The sequence below is a fragment of the Budorcas taxicolor genome, chromosome 15 (genome assembly GCF_023091745.1).
Source record: "Budorcas taxicolor isolate Tak-1 chromosome 15, Takin1.1, whole genome shotgun sequence".
NCBI classification, from domain to species: domain Eukaryota; kingdom Metazoa; phylum Chordata; class Mammalia; order Artiodactyla; family Bovidae; genus Budorcas; species Budorcas taxicolor.
The window spans coordinates 41,557,290-41,575,404 of record NC_068924.1 but is presented as its reverse complement, the minus strand read 5'-3'; positions in this window follow the sequence as shown (position 1 = coordinate 41,575,404).

Sequence of the window (18,115 nt, the reverse complement as noted above, 5' to 3'; positions counted from 1 at the left end):
AAACCTTAAACCTGACCAAGGAGCTGAAAAACTTATATGCTCTCAGAACTATAAAGCACTGATAAAAGAAACTAAAGATACATGTATATTTATGGCTGAGTTCCTTCACTGTTCACTGTAAACTACAACAACATTGTTGATCAGCTATACCCCAATACAAAATAAAAAACTAGGAAGTTTAAAAAAAAAACCACTTTGAAACAAATTATCATTTACTAAACAAATTTTATGATTTCATTTAGAAAATTCTGATATGACACATTAGCTGCTACTGCTGCTGCTAAGTCACTTCAGTTGTGTCCGACCCTGTGTGACCCCATAGACAGCAGCCTACCAGGCTCCTCTGTCCCTGGGATTCTCCAGGCAAGAACACTGGAGTGGGTTGCCATTTCCTTCTCCAATGCATGCATGCATGCTAAGTCGCTTCAGTCGTGTCCGACTCTGTGCAACCCCATGGACAGCAGCCCAGCAGGCTCCTCCGTCCACAGGATTCTCCAGGCAAGAATACTGGAGTGGGTTGCCATTTCCTTCTTGGCACATTAGCAATCACATATATTTACTCATAAAAGTTTAATTCATTAAAATTATTCCATACAAATACATGCATATATATATATATATATAAGTCATAGACATATGACCTTAATAAACATTTGCTAATATATTTAGCAAAAAAAAAAAAAAGAACTACCATATGATTCAGCAATTATACTCCTGGGTATATATCCCCCTAAAAAAGAAAATGCTAATTTGGAAAGGTACATACACCCCCTATGCTCATGGCAGCATTATTTACAACTGCCAAGATATGAAAGCAACTTAAGTGTCCATCAACAGATGAATGAATAAAGAAGTGGTATGCAGATATACAATGGAACACTACTCAGCCATGAAAAGGAATGAAATCTTGCCATTTGCAGCAACATGGATAGACTTGGAGGGTATTATGCTTGGTGAAATTAGTCAGAGAAAGACAAATACTGTATGGTATCACGTATATGTAGAACTAAAAAAATAAAACTAGTGAATATAAAAGAAACAGACTCATAGAGAACAAACTAGTGGTTACCAGTGGGGAGAGGGAAAGAGGGAGGGGCAAGATAGGGATAGAGGATTAAATATACAAACTATTGTGTATAAAATAGATAAGCTACGAGGATATACTGTGCAACACAGGGAATACAGCCAATATTTTATAATAACTATAAAATATTATCCCCCCCAAAAGAAAATGGTCCATTTTGTTTCTGTATTGTTTTGAATTGGTGTCCTAACTTTGAAGAAAATTTAAAATTTGAAGCAGCATATTAACTCATCTTGTAATCATACTTGGTATCAGGAAACCTGATTATTAATTCCTCAGATTAAAAGGGAAAACTATCTAGAGACTACGGAAAGAGCACGGAACAGCGCCTCTCAACCTGCTTCAGTGGAGAAGGCCCCCGATTCACAGTTCATTTTCAATACCATAAAATGACAAATATCTGAGTCCATCTGAGAATAACAATATGGCTCTGCAATCTAGATGTAATAAAATCACAATCAAGGGTGCATGCATGTTCACAAAACAATCTGCTGAGGCCACCCTCTAGTCACCCCCCACAGGTTTTTCAATGTCCCTCTTTGGTGACTCGGCACATTCTTCTATCACAGCACATATCATCAGTTAGGTCACTTGACCATCCCCTTCTGTGAGCTTCTTGAGGGTAGCAGCTGTGTTCCCTTTTCTGGCAGATATATAAGCACACAATAAATGTGTACCAATGGATACAGTAAATACTGTTGACAGTTTGGGGTTTTTTATTATTCACTTGATCAGTCATCTACTAGTTGGGAGAGAAGCTGAAATTTAAAAAAAAAAACAGGGAAGAAAAAATATAAAATTTACTGTTAATGTTTATGTGAATTGAAAAGTATTCATTATTTGGTATGAGCAAAATACTTCCTATAGATCATGAAACAGCAGTATTGAAGAGGAACTTTATTTGTAAACCACTGGCATACAATTTAGCAAAAGATAAATCTCTCCTCAAGACTTAAAGAACTGACCGCTCTCATGTTATTGTGCCCCTATAATTTAGTCCTTTCAAGCAGGATAACAATGTGCTTTCAAAAAACATTTGAAGGATTTTCTAAATAAAGAATAATTGTTATTTTGAAACTCATAATATCAAGGATTCCAAAAATGCCACATTCCCTAGTGGGTGGTAACTCATACACTTGATCACTTCTTTTTCTAACAAAATGAACTTTTGTAGTTCAAATATTCTTTATAAAGATATAAAAATCACATCATGGCTAACTGGAAAAAAACTTCATGAAAATTTAAACCATATCCATTCATAAAAGGATTAAACAAAGATGAAAACCCTAGAAGTGTAACAAGATGACTAGTTCACAAATACCGAAGTATTTAGAAAACCTCTCTGAAACCTGTTCTCCATGAAATTTTGTACCAGTTTCTTTACTTAAAAAAGAGATATTTATAGTTGAAACCATTTTCACTGCTATTTAGCATCAGTGATGCTAAAAGTACTAAAAACCAAGGTTCCTAAAAGATACTATTTATTACTCATTATACTCAAACTCTAGATCATAAACAGATTATCAGCTGTCCTGCAAGACAAGAAATTAAGAGCAGTTATAAAAGACCATGCTGAAACACTTGGACTAGTCAGAGACACTAGAGTCTGGAACGCCCGTTACAGACTCAAAGATCTTAATCAGACAAAAATTTTATACAAAGTAAAACTACAAAAGGATAGTACTTGGAGACTGAAAGCGTGGATTTCTGGTATCACTAGGGTGTTTACTAGACTTTGGACCTTCTCTGCCTTTTGAGGAAGAGAAAGAGAAAGGAAGTGTGGCATGTGTTTCAATATGAACTAAGAAGGCACAGGTGGTAACACACACCAAATACAAAATGCACTTATACCAAATGACAAAGAATATATTGTGGAAACACACAACCATATTCTGAGGAAAATATTTAGAAGCTGCAGCCAGGCAACATCAGAGGAAAGGAGAAATATTCATACTATTTTTGTGTTCTGAATTCAGAAAGCATCGCTTCTTAGAGGGGAGATGCTTTCCAACACAGAGGCGGCTAATTCAGGATTGATTTTTGGTTCGGGGCCCCTCATGTTCCAGATGAAATTCGGAAAGGATGGAGCTCACGTTATAGCAAGAATGGGCGAGGGAAGATGCAAAAGAATCACTCCATATAGAAGATCTAAGAATTATAAACCATAGGAAGTGTCACGGCCGCTTTATAAATACGACCTAGACAAGAACTGAATCGTCCGGCACCGTGAAACAGGCCAGGGTCAGAATAGAGACGTACACTGAAAGGGGCTGGGATAAATATTAACAATAACAGTAAGCCCACATTCTAACACGGTAACACGATAAAAATAACAAAGAAATCATTCAAAAGCGACACAAGTTTCCCTTCCAGGAACGATTACTACAATTAGTAGTAAACTTCTGGTCTTTGCCGGGTCTCACGGTAGCTGGTTTGACAAGCTCAGGCCTTTCGGAAGGGGAGCAGCCTAAGCTAGTTTAGAGACAATGGCCGGATTAAGTAGACGGACTTGGATATTTCTGAGCCATCACCCAGGCAAGGGTTTCTAACATGGGGTGTCCACTGCAGCGGGGGCGCACAGGTTTCCAGCCTCACCAGTGCGTTAACTCAGCACACCCGCCACCCTCCCACCACCTCCCCTCCTCAGGCGCACCTGCACGCGCAACCAACAGCTACGTCCGCTGGCCGACCGACTGCGCCGGCGGCAATATTCAAAAGCAGGTCCACGCTCGAGGAGAAAAAGCCTCTCCCGGCCCCCCAGACCCACCCTCCCCAAACGGGGCAAGCCACTTCCACGCCCTGTCACTGGAAACCACCGGGGTAGAGACAGTGCGACCATGGAAGGGCCTCCCAAGCCAGCTTCCCTCCCTAAGCCGAGGCCTAGAAACTGCGGCGGCAGGGCGGGGCTTGACCCCCCACGGAAGCCCGGCCCTGCAGTAGAGGCGTGGCGGGCGTTCCTACTCCCTGTAGGAGGGCTGAGGAGCAGCTGGGAAGGGAACCGGCAACAGGCTAGCGCTGCGGAGCTCACCCCAGCTTCAAGGCATCGCGCTTCCGGGAGCCGCGGCGCCGCCTCAGCCAGCCTCACAGACCCGCAGGCGGCGGCGGCGGCAGCGGCGGCGGCGGCAGCGGCGGCAGCGGCATCAACCACCCGGTCGCACTTCAGTGACGCACAAGTCCCGCCTCCAGCGCGTTGCTTGGAGACGGTGCCCAACCTTCTCCAGAGCTTCGACTAGCTGGCTGCGCTTTTTCTGAGGAGCTGCGAGGCCTTGGCCTCGGGGGCCATCCGAGAGGGAATGGTGGCGGCGAAGGCCAGAGGGGGCCGTGCGCTAGAGGCAGCAGCATGAGGCCTCGCCTGGCAGGTTCAAGTCTAAGGCTCCGTGGGGCGGCAGTGGGTGCGGCCTGGCCGACTGCCGCCTCTTCTGGCCCCACTCCCCTAGCGAGAGCCCACCTGGTGACAAAAGGCACTGCGACCCCTGATTTGGCCAATAGTTGAATTCCAAGTCACTACTTATAAGGCCTCCAACCTCCCACTGGTCATAGCTACACAAGTGAAAGTGAAAGTCGCTCAGTTGGTCTGACTCTTTGCAACCCCAATGGACTGCAGCCTGCCAGGCTCCTCTGTCCATGGAAATTCTCCAGGCAAGAATACTGGAGTGGGTAGCCATTCCCTTCTCCAGGGGATCTTGCCAACCCAGGGATGGAATCCAGGTCTCCCGTATTGCAGGTGAATTCTTTACCATCTAAGCCACCAGGGAAACCCATCTCATTTCTTTTACGTGAAGGGGGCCCATCATGCTCTCCTAGCTAGAATAAAAAGCATCAAAGAGAAATACAGGAAATAACCAGCACAGGGTTCAAACCAGTAAGCCCTAGTAAATGACTATTATTATTTTAAACACATGTTGGCGAGATCATGGCTTTTCAGAATGTCCCTAGTGGATAATTGCTGTCTATTAAGCATCTGTTGTGTGCCAAGTACTATACTAGGCACTTTTTAGGCATTGCTTTTGTTTAAATAGTGCACTTCAAGTTACACAGCCGGTGAATAATAGAGCAAGGCTTTAGACCCAGGTATGACTCACACTATCATCTTTATGCTTAGCAGCAAAACTACTTAAGCTTGTTGCCAGGCAAGAATGCTGGAGTGGGTTGCCATGCCCTCCTCCAGGATATCTTCCAACCCAAGGATAGAACCCGCGTCTCCTAAGTCTACCTGCATTGGCAGATGTGTTCTTTACCACTAGCGCCATCTGGGAAGCCCAATCTTGCCCTCTAACAATAGAGGGCATTTGTTGACCATTTACTATGTTCCAAGCCATGTAGTGCTAGTGGTAAAGAATCTGCTTGCCAATGCAGGAGATGCAAGAGACACAGGTTTGAGCCCTGAGTTGGAAAGATCCCCTGAAGTAGGAAATGGCAACCCACTCCAGTATTCTTGTCTGGAAAATTCCATGGACAGAGGAGCCTGGTGCCAGGGCTACATTCCACAGAGCCAAAGCAAAGAGTCAGATTCAACTGGTACATGAGCACAAGCCCTGTTCTAAGTACTTTAAAGGTATTAATTCATTTAATCCTTGCAGCAATCCTATGAGGTGTGTAAGTATTATTAGTATTCTTATTTTAGTTGAAGAAACAGGCTTAAGAAAGTCAAGCTTTCCAAGGTCAATCAATTAGTAAGGAGTACAGACAGATTCAAACCCAAGCTGACCAAACCCTGAGCTGCTTGTTTAAACTGTCTAAATAAGATAATGAGAGGTCATTAGGGCCAGGTCCGTGGCCTGTGTACTCTTAAAAATTTTTTAAATTGAAATATAGTTGATTTACAATGTGTACTCCTTTTTAATACCTTATGGAGATAATCCTTATTGAGGATTATCTCCTTGACATCAGCACAAAGCCTTGCATTCAATACTTGTTCAACATTTGGACATTTGATGAATATTTGAATGTGAGAAAAGCAAAGAGCCTAAAAATGAACCATACATAATGATTTTTAAATATCTAATTAAACAAGGTCCTATAGTTGAGCCTAATTTGGGCCAGGAGTTAAGTCTATATCTCTGAAAAATTGCCTTCAATTAAATATAAAGTAGGAGATTCTAGTCAGTGCAATAAAACTAGACAAAGAAACTTTTAAAAAAGCATTCACATTGAAAGGAAAAAAGTTTAACACTGTATTTTCAGACAAAAATACCATGTTATATTTCCAAAAAAGCTACTAGAACTAGAAGTGAGTTTCGTAGGATACCAAGTGAATATATAAAAATCAGTTTATGTTTCTATAGTAATAATGAAAAATTAGACTGAAATTTTAAAGTACCCTTTAGCAGCCAAAAAATGCCAAACACACACACACACATACATAAACTTAGGGATACACTTGAGCGAAATGTGAAAGATATATAAATTGAAAACTGAAATACTGTGAGAGAAATTAAACATCTAAATACAGGAATATATAATGTTCATGGATCAGAAGATTCAGTATTTTTAAAATGTCATTTTTTTCTCTGAATTGATCTATAAACAGGGCAAGTATAATAAAAATCATAGCAGATTCATTTTGTGGAAATTAGAAAGCTGATTCTAAAATGTCTATGAAAATGCTACCTAGAGTAGCCAAAACTGACTAAAAACAACAAAGTTGAGTGACTTACACTACCTGACTTCAAGACTTTCTGAGATACAGTGATAACACAGTGTGGTATCAGTGTAAAGACAGACAAAATGGAGTTAACAGAATAGAGTGCAGAAATAGACCTACACAAATTGATTTTCAACAAATATGCCAATGCAATTCCATGGGAGAAGGATAATCCCTTTAACAAAAGATGCTGAAACAACTGGATAGCATATGATAAAAATAAAAATAAAAAATGAAAAAAATCTTGACCCTGTCCTCATTCCACATGAAAAAGTAACTAAAAATGGATCACAAATCTAAATTTAAGTGCTAAAATTATAAATGTTATAGAAAAGAACATAGAAAAATTTTAGTGGCCTCAAATTTGGCTAAGATTAAGAAAATAGCACAAAAAGCACAATCCATAAAAGGAAAAAATTATATTTACTAAATTTCACTTCCTTAAAATTTAAACTTTTGCTTTTCAAAGCACACTTAAAATGAAAAGGCAAGCCATAGACTGGGAGCAAGTATTTGCAAAACATTTATTTGACAAGGGACTTCTAACTATAATATATAAAGAACTGTTAAAATTCAATATGACAACCAATTTTTTTAAATGGACAAAATTTAATTGGTACCACACCTAAGAAAATACATGGGTGACAGAATAAGAACACAAAAATATGCTCAACACCATTACCATCAAGGAAATGCTAGTTAAAAAGTACAATGAGATATCACTGCACATCCTAGTCAACAGAATGGCTAAAATTAAAAAGACTGATCATATAAAGTGGGCAAGGATGTGGAACAACAGAAATTCTCATAGACTGCATATTGGGAATGCAAAATGATACAACTATTTTTAGGAAAAAATTTGGCCATTTTTAAAAGAGTTACACACACAGACCATATGATCCAGCCATTCCACTCCTAGGTATTTACCCATAAAGACTTATACATGAATATTCATTGCAGCATTATTTGTAACAGGCCCAAATTGGAAAACATGGATGAATCATAAAAACATGGATAAATCTCAAAATAATTATTTTGAGTGAAAGAAATCAGACTAAAAGACAATTCACCCAGTGATTTAACTGATGTAAAATTCTAGAGAATCCAAACTGTAGTGATACAGAAAGCAGTGAGGGATGGAGTTTACTTGGAGTGAGGGGTGAAAAGGGGCCAGGGTAGAGATGAGCGGGAGGGTGGAATTACTTAGAGGCAAGAGAAAACTTTTGGGGGTGATAGATTCATTTTCTTGATTCTAGTGATCGTTTCATCAGAGAAGGCGATGGCACCCCACTCTAGTACTCTTGCCTGGAAAATCCCATGGACAGAGGAGCCTGGTAGGCTGCGGTCCATGGGGTCGTGAAGAGTCGGACACGACTGAGCGACTTCCCTTTCACTTTTCACTTTCATGCTTTGGAGAAGGAAATGGCAACCCACTCCAGTATTCTTGCTTGGAGAATCCCAGGGACGGGGGAGCCTGGTGGGCTGCTGTCTGTGGGGTCACAAAGGGTCGGACATGACTAAAGTGACTTAGTAGTAGTAGTAGTAGTGATGGCTTCATGGGTGTATGGCTTCACTGGTGGCTCAGACAGTAAAGAATTTGCCTGCATTTCAGGAGACCCAGGTTCGATCTTTGGGACAGGAAGATCCCCTGGAGAAGGGAATGGCAACCTACTCCAGTACTCTTGCCTGGAGAATCCCATGGACAGAGGAGCCTGGTGGGCTACTGTCTATGGTTCACAAAGAGTCGTACCCTGAGCAACTAACACACGTTTCATAGTTGTATACATGTGTCAAAATCTCTCAAACTGTACACTTCTATCACGTGCAGTTTATTATACCTTAATGATGCCAATTATACCTTAATGATGTTGGAAAAAAAGCATATCTGTTTAAATTCTAAGAGACTTTATATTTCAATCTGATCTGAGCCTGGAAGTCAGGAAAATCACTCTACAAATTACCTTCAATTTTAAGAAATAGGGCCAGTACTCTTATATAGCTCATGGAGAATATAATAAGGACTGGACTTTTGGCAAGATCACAAGACGTAAATATTTTAAAATCAACATTAAATTGGTATTATTACAGACATCTCTAGATAGTTCTTTCTCATCATTACAGCTCTTTTCTTAACTTTGCACAAGCATAGTAATTTAGTTAGAATGTAAACCAATAGGTTAGTAATAAGGATTATCTTAAAAACCAAAATAAAAGAGATTAGAAGTTCTCTCTGGAATAGGACTTATGAAGTTGTTTTGTAGCAAGATAAGAAAGCCTTTATTTTTCTTTAATATATAGAAAAAGTGGAGGAAAAATGTTTGTAGGAAGCCATAAATATAAACAGTTATGGGGGGAGGGATAAATTAGGAGTTTGGGATTAACAGATACTATATAAAATAAATAAACAAGGTCCAACTATATTCAATATCTTGTAATAACCTATAATTGAATCTGTATATAACTGAATCACTTTGCTGTATACCTGAAACTAATACAAACTTGTAAATAAATGACAGTTTTAAGAAAAGATTTTAAAAGAGTTATGGGAGAAGAAATCTCTAAGTTAATCCTTTTATAAGAAGAAGGATCCTCTTGTAATGTATATTCAGATTGCCATAGTTTATATATGTATTTTCCAGTTAAAACAGAGGCTTTGGTAAAATTGTAGTAAACACAGTCCTTTAGTGAAGACCAGGAAAATTTGAGAGAATTTTGAATATTTTTTCTAGGAAAGTATGTCCAGTGTCTCCTGCTTTTCATAAGGTCACTAAACATCTGTGATAGGGCTGTGGGAATATATGAGGAAGGCTTTCAGTGGCTATGGGTTGTAAACATTTTTAACTTCCTGTATATAATTCATAAAATCATAAAGTAGAAAGAACTAATAAGTCCTCTTGTCCAACATTCTTCTTTTATAGATGAGGAAACTGAGATCCAAAGGTGGGAAATGATTCACCTAAGGACTAAAGAGCAAGTTAACTAAACTGGGTTGGAATCCAGAAATTTTCTGGCCACTAGTGCTTTCCCTCACAATGTATTACAAAAGTTAGATCGAGCTAGAACACAGAGGAATGGGTCATCTACAGTTAAGATGAAAGCATCATCATTTTCCAGGATACTGAATTTGAGGTTTTTATATTTGACTGACTCCCCCTCTCAGGCTGCTGCTTCTCAAGCTCTGGCCTCAGTCCTCTGCTTTTTTTTTAAAACATTTGGAGAGCTCATGCACTCATAGCTGCAATTATCACCTGTATACAGATGATTCCCAAGTCAATATTGATTAATGTTAACTTTCATGGGTGTATCAATCTTGTACTTGCCTAATTACATAAGCTCTCTCCTATAGGAATGAATATTACAGTAATGGCACCGGAACGCAACAATTTCTATATCAAAATGGCTTCAATATTTCTTCTGGTTGCTCAGACTCAATCATACAAAGAGATATCTTTCTGTCTCTTAAAGCATTCTGGTATCCTGTACCTTCATTAAAATTTCTTCTCATTTTTTTAATCCTTTTTTTTTCGAGTTCTTAGTGCTCTGTATGTATTATCTCCTATAAAGCTCACATGATCCTAAAAGACAGATGTTAAACATACTAATATCATCTCAGTTTTACAGACAAGGAAACAGTCCTAGAGAGGTGCAATAACTTGCCCAAGTTCACAGGGTGCAAATATGGCAGAGCAAGGATTCAAACCCACTGTCTGAATTCAGAACCTCATGTTTTAGCTACTGTACTTTACTGTTGGGTATAACCCTTTCTTGTTTATTCCTATCATCTCAGTCAAAGTTTCATATTAGATCAATGGCCACAGATAGATTAGCATACCTTAGCTGATCAATCTGTCCTGAAACATATTTATTCAGTCTATTCTGTATCTTGCTGTCAGAGCAAGGAACTTAAAATGTTAGCTTTTAAGTCTATACCACAAAGATTCAGTTCAGTTGCTCAGTCGTGGCCAACTCTTTGTGACCCTATGGACTGCACCATGCCAGGCTTCCCTGTCCATCACCAACTCCTGGAGCTTACTCAGACTCATGTCTATCGAGTCAGTGATGCCATCCAACCGTCTCATCCTCTTTCATCCCCTTCTCCTGCCTTCAGTCTTTCCCAGCATCAGGGTCTTTTCTAATGAGTCAGTTCTTTATCAGGTGGTCAAAGTATTGCAGCTTCAGCATCAGTCCTTTCAATGAATATTCAGGACTGATTTCCTTTGGGATTGACTGGTTTGAACTCTTTGCAGTCCAAGGGACTCTCAAGAGTCTTCTCCAACACCACAGTTCAAAAGCATCAATTCATTGGCGCTCAGCCTTCTTCACAGTCCAACTCTCACATCCATACATGACTACTGGAAAAACCATAGCTTGCACTATATGGACTTTGGTCAGCAAAGTAATGTCTCTGCTTTTTAATGTGCTGTCTAGGTTGGTCATAGCTTTTCTAATGAGGTGCCGGTGCTCAATATTAAGCCAGAGCAGGTCGAAAAAATGGACCCTAGTGTTTGGCAACTGTTTTAAATGAGTGACTTTACCACCCCACTGCCCTAAAGATCTATCTGGGTCTTGCGGGAGAGATAGCCCTCTATACTACCTACTCCCATGGTTATTAGGTTAATCCAAGCCACCTCCTAACACTCCCCCCCACAATCTTTCATTACAATGTACTGTGATCACTAATCTTAACAGAACTCTTCACTGCCCACCTTCCTTGGTCATAACTCATCCCTCACCTCAGGCAAGGTTATTCTCTGCCTCAGCCATCTCAATTTGACCACAAGAATTCCGATTTTCCTGCCAACATCTCCTCAGCCATCTGCTTTTTCTTTGAACGGCTCTCTGCCTTACTGAAACCAGAGGAATTCACCTCTCTGACAACATTTTTTGGGTAGGAGACAAGTTAACATTTTATTCTCTAGCTATCAGATCCTTTCACAATGTTTTACCACTATAAATGTTTTACTACTATCAATCAGCCAACTTGATGCCTGCAGTACAGGAGTCCCGGGCTCCTGACCTGGTGCAGGTCAGGAAGATCCCCTGGAGAAGGAAATGGCAACTCACTCCAGTATTCTTGCCTGGAAAATCCCATTGACAGAGGAGCCTGGCAAGAGTCGGATATGATTTAGCGACTAAACCATATTGGCCATCTTTACTTCTTTAAGCTCTTCCCTCTGGAAATCTGTTTTTCCCTAAACCAGCTGTGCCTATTAATAACACAGATCAAAGTCATGTTTCTCCTTATGCAAATATGAGCCTCAAACTATCATGTATAATGCAAGGAAAAATCAATCCAATGCATACAGACAGGGCCATGGGAAATGAAATGGGAAAATTCAAGAACAACATAGAGATTACTTGCTCCAGTCCTGGAAGCTATTCACCTTTGTCTTTTGGGCCCTTGTCAGACAGACAGACTAATGGGAAATGGCAAAGTCTATCCTGAGAGAGCTAAAGTCAGGTCAGTTTATCACTCTGCTACGTGGAAAACAAAGACTAGAAGCAGCTGGTTCGCTATTATGTTTCCAGATTATGTGAAACATGTCTTTTTACAGATAATAAATTTGTACTAATTTGTTTTGAATTAGAATCCAAGCAATCCTTCATCGCTATGTTCTATGATCACTGTTTATGGCCTCTCCTTGTGTTTGATTGTTAAGTTTTAAAATTTAGAACAGTCTGTCTATTCTGCTTTTTTCATGCTATCAACTTGTTACAAAAACTGGGTGTGTTAGGGTTCAAGCAGAGAAACAGAACCAGTAGGAAATATACTCTAAGAGATTACTGCAAGAAACTGACTCAGTTGTCGGGGCTGTCATGGCAAGCTGGAAATCCATAGAACAAGCTGTCAGGAAGGAAGGCTGCAACGCTTGGGCATGAGTTGGAACTACTACAGTTCAGTTCAGTTCAGTCGCTCAGTCGTGTCCGAATCTTTGTGACCCCATGAATCACAGCACGCCAGGCCTCCCTGTCCATCACCAACCGCTGGAGTTCACTCAGACTCACGTCCATCGAGTGGGTAATGCCATCCAGCCATGTCATCCTCTGTCATCCCCTTCTCCTCCTGCCCCCAATCCCTCCCAGCATCAGGATCTTTTCCAATGAGTCAACTCTTCGCATGAGGTGGCCAAAGTACTGGAGTTTCAGCTTTAGCATCATTCCTTCCAAAGATGACACCACCCTTATGGCAGAAAGTGAAGAGGAGCTAAAAAGCCTCTTGATGAAAGTGAAAGAGGAGAGTGAAAAAGTTGGCTTAAAGCTCAACATTCAGAAAACGAAGATCATGGCATCTGGTCCCATCACTCCATGGGAAATAGAGGGGGAAACAGTAGAAACAGTGTCAGACTTTATTTTTTTGGGCTCCAAAATCACTGCAGATGGTGCCTGCAGCCATGAAATTAAAAGACACTTACTCCTTGGAAGAAAAGTTATGACCAACCTAGATAGCATATTCAAAAGCAGAGACATTACTTTGCCGACTAAGGTCCGTCTAGTCAAGGCTATGGTTTTCCTGTGGTCATGTATGGATGTGAGAGTTGGACTGTGAAGAAGGCTGAACGCCGAAGAATTGATGCTTTTGAACTGTGGTGTTGGAGAAGACTCTTGAGAGTCCCTTGGACTGCAAGGAGATCCAACCAGTCCATTCTGAAGGAGATCAACCCTGGGATTTCTTTGGAAGGAATGATGCTAAAGCTGAAGCTCCAGTACTTTGGCCACCTCATGCAAAGAGTTGACTCATTGGAAAAGACTCTGATGCTGGGAGGGATTGGTGGCAGGAGGAGAAGGGGACGACAGAGGATGAGATGGCTGGATGGCATTATGGACTCGATGGACGTGAGTCTGAGTGAAGTCTGGGAGATGGTGATGGACAGGGAGGCCTGGCGTGCTGCGATTCATGGGGTCGCAAAGAGTCGGACACGACTGAGCGACTGAACTTAACTGAACTTTCAAAGAAATCCCAGGGCTGATCTCCTTCAGAATGGATTGGTTGGATCTCCTTGCTTAAAGTCAATTGATCAGGACTTTCATTTCATTTACAAAATACCTTCAGAGAAACACTTAGATTAGTATTTGAATAACTAGGGACTAAGAGGAACTAAAAAGCCTCTTAATGAAAGTGAAAGACGAGAGTGAAAAAGCTGGCTTAAAACTCAATATTCAAAAAACTAAGATCTCGGCATCAGGTCCCATCACTTCATGGCAAATAATGGGGAAACAATGGAAACAGTGAGAGACTTTTTTGTGGGGGGTGGGGAGCGCTCCAACATCACTGCAGATGGTGACTGCAGCCATGAAATTAAAAGTCGCTTGCTCGTTGGAAGAAAAGTTATGACCAACCTAAACAGCATATGAAAAAACAGAGACATTACTTTGCCAACAAAGGTCCATTTAGTCAAAGCTATGGTTTTTCCAGTAGTCATGTATGGATGTGAGAACTGGACCATAAAGAAGGCCAAGTGTCAAAAAATTGATGCTTTTGAACTGTGGTGTTATAGAAGACTCTTGAGAGTCCCTTGGACCACAAGGAGATCAAACCAGTCAATCCTAAAGAAAATTAACCCCAAATATTCTTTGGAAGGACTGATGCTGAAACTCCAATACTTTGGCCAACTCATGCAAAGAGCTGACTCATTAGAAAAGACCCTGGTGCTGGGAAAGATTGAAGGCAGGAGAAGAAGGGGATGACAGAGGATGAGATGGTTGTATGGAATCACTGAATCGATGGACATGAGTTTGAGCAGGCTCCGGGAGATGGTGAAGGATAGGAGTCCTGCCTGGTGTGCTGCAGTCCATGGGGTCGCAGAGAGTCAGGACTGAGTGGCTGAACAACAACAACAAGATTTAGCTACATTAATGTATAAGGACTATTACCCTGGGTTAGCTGTTGCATAGACTATCCCTTCATTTTGGATTTATCTGTTTTCTTCCATTTACCTTGCTCCCTTTTCTTGCCACATTTCCTGTATGAACAGTTTGGCTTTAGAGGCTTGATTTGTCTCACATTCAACTGTTTGGGCAGGAATACTTCCTAGGTTCTGCTGTGTGCTTCAGGCTGCCTCACATCAGGAGGCCCACAACATCTGCTTTAAGACTGATCATCGGGACTCCCATCAATATTTCATCTAATGCTTTTATCCATTATGATGGTAACCTGAATCTATTTTATTAGGGATTACAAAATGTTGATTTTCTAGTTATCAGAAATTAGTAACTTAGTTATCACTAAATTATCACTTAGTAGCATCACTTTTGTAAAGAGTATAAAAAGGCTATTTGTTTACCCTGAAATACTGTTCATACAGGAAAGACACAAGAAATATCAAATTCTTTCCTTTTAAGGAGTTGGTAACTAGCTCCTTACAACTGTGTCTAGGGTGTGGAATTTTACTTTTTCAGTATAATTATGAATTTGTGGGTTTAAAATATTTGATCAATTGAATTTATTATTAGTTTTGATGTTTATATAATCCCATTTTTGGCCAGTGATAACCACAGTATACAGTCTTTTAGGCAAGACTTTGATAGCTTCCTTGCATTCTGGTCCCTGGCTTATCTTCTAAATTTTTTTGCTCCAGATCTGGAACTAGCCATTCTTCCAAGGAATTCTAGATCCTATTACTGGGGAATGGAATACAGGGTCCAATCTTGTCACTAGATATATCCATAGCTATTGGACTATCATTACTTCTAGTCTTTCTCAGTGTACAGAGTTAGGGAAATTAAAAAGGAAATAATAAGCCAGAGTTCATACTGATGTTCCTAGTTTAAGATTTAAAAGATTTAAAATCTTGATTAGTCTTTTCACATACTAGTATTGCATTGTTTTAATTACAGGAGATTTATAATATGTTTTACTATCTGGTTGTGATAGCCTCCTCCTCTATCTCTCTTTTTGTCCTCAATGGAGAGAACTTATCTGAAGGGGAAAGGAAGCCAGGCCATTATGAATGTTTGCCTAATAAAGCCTTAGTCAAGGGATGGGGAGTGGGTTGGAGTGAGGTGACTTTAACTTGATTTTTATCCATGAACCAATTCCCATGAAGTCAAATCCATGTCATAGATTTATAAAAGGATGTTAATAAAAACTGCAAAAGCTGTCTGCACTAAAAAGTCAGTATTTTAGGTTATGGTAAGTACTGTTTTGATCCATTTCAAATGAAGTTAGTTGCAACTGGAGAAAGAAGCACTAATTCTCCACTTGTTCCACACTAGGGTTACCAGATAAACAGGGATGCCTGGTTAAATTTGAATTTCAGGTAAACAACATTTTTTCTTTTTTTTTTTTTTTTAGTATAAATAGGTCCTAAATTTTACATCACACCAATATGTGGAACTAAAATGTTATTTATTACTTACCAGAAATTCAAATTTAACAGGGTATCTTGATGTTTGTCCTGCTAAACTCAGCGTGCCTATCCAGCACATTCCTTAGCTTTGGTACTTCAGGGATTTCAGCCCATCAGTGCTGGTGTCAGGCAACTGCAATAATAGCAGGCAGAGAGGGCTGTGCCTGCAGAGTTTTGTGGCAGCTGGAGGAAAAAGCAGCCGTCTCTAACAGGCAACTGCCATCGAGAGAGGTAACACTGTTAGCTGATAGGTGCCACAGAGGGTATTACCAGGGAGCAGCAGCAGGGCATGTCAATGTCACTAGTTTCCTGTGGGTGTCGCAGTTCCCAGAGGAGATAGAAGCAGCGCTCAGTACAGACAGTGGTGCCTGGTAGATGTATTGGTACCTTAGAGGAAATAGTCATAGTGCTTGGTAGGAAAAGGAAGAAACAAGCAGGAGCGGCCAGAGCGCCTAATAGAAGACATGACAGCACTCACTGTTGGGGAATTAGACTGAGAGCAGTAGGAAAAGCAATGCCAAAAGGCTGATGACCACACTGGCTACTGTATACATTTCAGTTGTCTGCTTCTGGACAAATCTAAAGGGAGGTTTCTTGTTTTTTTAAGGAGTAGGACTCTGCTTCAGCAGAGCCAGAGAAGTGCAGATTACGCTGGTTTCTTACAAGCCATCATTCTAGAAAAGGAGAATAAAGGAAGTCCAGGCAGTGTCACAAGTATAGACAGTATCATAATGATCTCTGCCTCTGCCCACACTTTACTGATATCAACCAATAACCCCCAATGGAGGGCTCTCTGTGGAAGCTACTTTGGGCACAGGGCTTAAGGCTAGAGGCCTAAATATTACCCAGAAAGAGAAGATTGCAAAGAGAGCTACAAGTCCACTTATCTAACCACGTGTTTAGTGTGGAAGTGATGGATGGCTCCTCTGCCTCTAGGGACTAGGCCCTGCCAGAGTCTGGGACAGAAAGTGGACAGTTGAGTGCCATGAACAAGTCCTGAGTTTTAAGGCATAATAACTCTACACACCAGTGAAATAAGGGCTAATAGAGGTCCTGACCTTTATCAACGAGGTTAGCAATGGCTCTTCTCATCGTGGTGGTGGTTTAGTAATTAAGTTGTGTCCGACTCTTGCAACCCCATGGACTACAGCCTGTCAGGTTCCTCTGTTCATGAACTTCTCCAGGCAATACTGGAGTGGGTTGCCATTTCCTTCTCCAGGGCTCTTCTCATGAGGGGGTATTAGAAAGGGGGCATCTAGGGACTCCTAGATGGTCCAGTGGTTAAGACTTCATGCTCCCAATGCAAGGGGCCCGGGTTTGATCCCTGGTCAGGGAACTAGATCCTGCATGCTGCAACTAAAGATCCCACATGATGCAAGAAAGATCCCACATAGTGCAACTAAGATCTGGTGCAGCAAAATAAAAAAGGGAGGGGAAACATAGAGGTAGAAGCAGGGATGAGAATATTGTCTTGCTTCTGCTAAACTTTGAAATGTTTCCCAGCTCTGGTTGTCTCCACATGGCATTTCTCCCTATATAGGTGCAGACCACCCAGCTTACACACTGAAATATTACTGTGTCATTTTCATTGAGAATTTGAGTTCTTTGATCTACCTGTACTGGAGTTTCAGACACTGGTCAAGATGTCCCACAGACAAAGCCATATTTCAGTCCACATCGGCATCAGGTTTGCCTCTTGCCTCCACCTAGACTCATGGTGAGTTCACACCGTCTCTAATATCTACTGGTGCCATATGCCCCATCCCACCCCCTTTCCAAATTTATAACCCAAACAGTTTCCATGCTGGACTCCAGATTTAGACATCTCCTTCCCATAACCTCTACTACACAAACATTCCACTTGATAGTATACCTTAAATAGGATCTTTTAGGAATTCTGCTAATGCAGAAAACATGACATGACTTTAACGTATCTGTTATAATGTTTTAGCTTTGTTCAGTTTTGTAACATCTGTCTTTGTTATTGCTATTATTTAAAATACATATAAGTATTACTATAATTACTAAATGTATTCAGTT